Below are 4,446 nucleotides of genomic sequence, written 5' to 3'. Positions count from 1 at the left end.
ATATTTAACATCTTCTCAAAGTGAAGGCCCAAGAATATATTTCATATGTAAGAAACTTGGTCATCCTATTACTCAGCCTCAATAACCCATGGAGTTCCACAACTTTCCTCACATTGTTAATACATAAAAGTTTAAAACTTCCTCTTATCGGTAGCCTTTTAAAATTCAAATAAAGGAAAAATTTCCCAGCTACAGAATTCCTTTTTAAAAAAACTATTAAATGTTCTATTATAGCAGGAAAAAGTAATAAATGTTTGAAGAGATGTGGCAAAATTGGGACATTAATGCATTGCCAATGGAGTTGTGAACTAATCCAACCATTCTGGTTGGCAATTTGGAACTATGCCCAAAGAGCTCTAAAAGACTGCCTGCCCTTTGATCCAGCCATACCATTGCTGGGTTTGTACCCCCAAAGAGATTATAGATAAAAACATTTGTACAAAATTTTTTATAACCATGCTTTTTGTGGTGGCAAAAAACTGGAAAACAAGGGTATGCCCTTCAATTGGAGAATAGTTCAACAAATTGTGGTATATGCTGGTGATGGAATACAATTGTGCTATAAGGAAATATAAATTGGAGAAATTCCATGTGAACTGGAAAGACCTCCAGGAACTGATGCAGAGTGAAAGGAGCAGAGCCAGAAGAACACTGTACACAGAGTCTGATACACTGTGGTAAAATTGAATGTAATGGACTTCTGAACTAGCAGCAATGCAATGACCCAGGACAGTTTTGTGGGATTTATGTAAAAGAACGCTACCCACATTCAGAGGAAGAACTACAGGAGTGGAAAAACAGAAGAAAAACAATTGCTTGAGCACATGGGTTGATGCAGACATGATTGGGGATGTAGACTTGAAACGACCACACCAATGCAACTATCAAAATACGGAAATAGGTCTTGATCAATGACACATGTTAAAACCAGTGGAAATATACATTGGCTATGGGGAAGGGGGAGTTAGGGGAGTGAATGGGAAAGTAAGGACGTGAATCATGTAACCATGGAAAATTTTTCTAAAAAATAAAAAAATAAATGTTCTATTAACTAATAAATAGAAGAAAAGAAAAGATATAGGAAATCATTCTTTTTTATCCTACTACCCTCTTTGTTTCTAAAGTCAGAAAATGGAAGACATTCTATTTCTCTGAATATTTCTGAAAAAATAGTCATAATGAATTAAATTTCTTTTTTTCAGAATGAGTTTTTTGGTCACCATCTATCTCATTATCAATTTACAATTATGGTTCATTTAACTGAATGGATGTCATAGAACGATAAAACAAATACCAAAAGGAACCTTAGAAAGCTAATCTGCTCATTTTACAGATACAAAAGATGAGACCCAGAAAGCTTAATGGAATTTCATGAGACTAGGCAGAGCAAAAATTCAAACTCAGGTCCTATGACTTCAAGTTCATACTTTAAGTCTTTTGCTCCTTCCCTATGTCTTCTCATGTGTTACTTACAAGTTTAAAAGTTTAGAAGCTTTAATAGAATAGCATTCCCACCAATCACAATAATGTAAATGTAATCATCATAAAGAAGCAACCAAAACATGGCCAATTACAAAAGTTTACAGGTCTTTTTTTCTTACTATTATACTGTCAGAGTCATAGAACATATCCCTCCTTTCATTAGTGAACCCAAAATTTACAGTTCTATGTATATTTGTGTGTTTTCAAGGGAGATATTTTCTAAGAGAGTGGAAATTTTTGTTGGGAAGTAACTGTTGTAACAAAGAAAAATGCATTAATCTTTCTTGGTTCGTAAAGCAATTCTCTGTCAATTCAATCATGCTTTTCAATTAATTATAAAATAATATTGTACTCATATATTGAGTCATGCCCTCCTACTGACATAATTTCAATATTAAGGTTATTTTCTTATAAACTGATCCTCCCCCTAGAATGTTTTTCCATTCTGCAAGGCTGTGGCTTATTGAGAAAGTATTTATGATGTCCATGTGCATTGGCTCCCTTATCCTAACCCCAGACAATTCATAAAATTACCCTAAAGGTAACTCCCACTAATCAAAGATATCTTGGGTTATATACATGAATTCTATAGAGAGCGATGATCAATAGATATTGATAAAGATGATGGGAGAGAGATAGATGGAGATGGTGATAGAGAAAGGGATAGAGATTCCACATATACACAGTCACTCCCTTCCAAATGACTCAGATAATTAAGATAATTGCAACATAGATGTTGAAATTCCATAAACTAGATTCAGTTAGATCAGAGTAGGAAAGAATTTAAGGTTGGTAGTTATCCCAGAGAAAAGTCTCTATCTTTATCACCTCAAAGTGAAAGTTGGAGCAGTATTAGGAAAAGTCATAATTCTCTTACTTGACTTTATTAGAAAATTAATGCTTGGAGTCTCTTAGTCAAACAAAGCCTATTCATGAACGTTGGATACTTCTCATGACATATAAGAATTCTTTTAGGGAGCATCTCATGTCTTTGTTGTGCGGACTATTAATTAGGAGGTTTAAGAATGGAATCATTACTGAACATACCAAAGTGATAATTTTTTGCATCAAAGTTGGGATGCCATATGTTGAGCTCACATACAATGCCATGACTGTTCCATAGAGCAGAGACACTACTGTCAGATGAGATCCACATATAGAGAAGGCTTTTTGCCAACCAGCTGCTTAAGGCACTTGAAACACAGCTCTAAGCACCAAGGTATATGGTGTGAGGACGTGATATGTAATGGAGAGAAAGAGGACAAGGGAATTCTAAGTATAGAAGACCAGCTCAGTAATAGGTGCTGGAGCACAGGAGAAGGCTATCAGTGGATCTATGTCACACAGAAAGTGATCTATGATGTTGAAACCACAATACGGCAGTTGGGAGATTAGGAAAATGAGAACTGGGTAGCCAAGGAAGCCAGCCAACCAACAGAGAGACACTAGGGTGGCACAGTGCCTCCCTGTCATGATGGATGGGTAATGCAGTGGACAGCACTGTAAGAATGAGGCAAGGGTTTCTGGTTAAGATGGCAGCAGAGTAAAAAGCAGTGCTTGACCTCTCCTAACCAAAACATACAGGACTCCTCAAGGGGACATAAAAACAAATCCAGACGAACGGAGGGACCCCACAACAAGGCGCAGCATGGAAGGTACGTGGAATTGGGGCATTTCCATGCTATAAAGGGGTGAAACAGCTCTCACTAAATCATGAGCTGAGCAACCCCGCCCCCCCACACACACACACCACCTACAACACCAAAGCCAGCTGGAGAGAAATAGAGCAAGTTTGGGGCACCCATTGAGTCATTGGCAGCTCCAGGGCCTGTTCCTGAGAGCAGCAAGACTTAGGACCCCAAAAGGCTAAAGAACGCACACAGACTTTGAGCATGGATGCGGGTGGAGGCGGACATAGGCTCTGAAACCCTGAGTGGGGAACCAGTGCAGACAGGTATATGACTGTGGAAGCAGCTCCCTGAGACCTGTAAAGGAGCCTCCAGCAGAAGATCAAGCAAGGGGGTCCACCAGGGGGATTGACCTTGAAAACAACCAGACCTGAGACCTCAGGAGCCAAAAGAGCGCAGACAGACCCTGAGCGCAGACAGACCCGGAGCAAGAGGATAAAGCTGAGAACAGGCTGGGCTAACAATAGCAACCCAGAATCAGGAAGGCCAAAACAGAAAGATTAACAACAAGAAGAAGAAATCTTTAACACTTGACAACTTTTACACAGAGAAAATCCAGACAACCAAGCAAACAGAAGAGGAGAACAAACAAGCATCTGGACCCTCCCAAAATAATGAAAACTGGTCACAAGCTCTTGAAGAGTTCAAATTTGAGATGACGAAAAAGTTGGAAAAGATTTGGCTACAGAAATGGGAAATAGCTCAAAAGGAAATCAGGCAAGAAAATAATAGTTTAAAAGGCAGAATTTTGCAATTGGAAAGTGAGGCTCAGAAATCAAATGAACTGATAAGCAAATTGAACATCAGAAATGACCAGATTGAAAAGGAAAACCAAAAGATTATAGCCGAAAACCAATCCCTAAAGGCTAGAATTGAGCAATTAGAAGCCAATGATCTCACAAGACAGCAAGAACAAATAAAACAAAGTCAAAAGGTGGATAAAATAGAAGGAAACATGAAATATCTCAGAGAAAGTGACAGACCAAGAAAACCGGTCTAGAAGAGACAATTTGAGAATCATTGGTCTTCCTGAAAAAAGCAGAAATTAATAGAAATTTGGACTCCACACTAAAAGAAATTATTCAGCAAAACTTCCCTGAAGTCCTACAACAAGAGGGCAATATAGACATTGAAAGGATCCATAGATCACCCTCTACACTGGACCCAGAAAAGTCAGCACCTAGGAATATAATATCCAAATTCAAGAGTGTTCAAGTAAAAGAAAAAATCTTACAAGAAGCCAGAAAGAGACAATTCAAATATCAAGGAGCACCAA

General features: G+C 38.2%; 1 pseudogene; it reads right to left on the bottom strand.

Annotated features, from left to right (window-relative positions):
• Positions 1-2,412: 2,412 nt before the first annotated feature.
• LOC123255936 lies at positions 2,413-2,982 on the bottom strand (annotated as a pseudogene).
• Between the last annotated feature and the right edge of the window lie 1,464 nt (positions 2,983-4,446).

Source organism: Gracilinanus agilis, unplaced genomic scaffold (genome assembly GCF_016433145.1).
Source record: "Gracilinanus agilis isolate LMUSP501 unplaced genomic scaffold, AgileGrace unplaced_scaffold54217, whole genome shotgun sequence".
NCBI lineage: Eukaryota > Metazoa > Chordata > Mammalia > Didelphimorphia > Didelphidae > Gracilinanus > Gracilinanus agilis.
The sequence above is the reverse complement of the archived record's forward strand: the minus strand, read 5'-3'. Positions and strand labels throughout refer to the sequence as shown.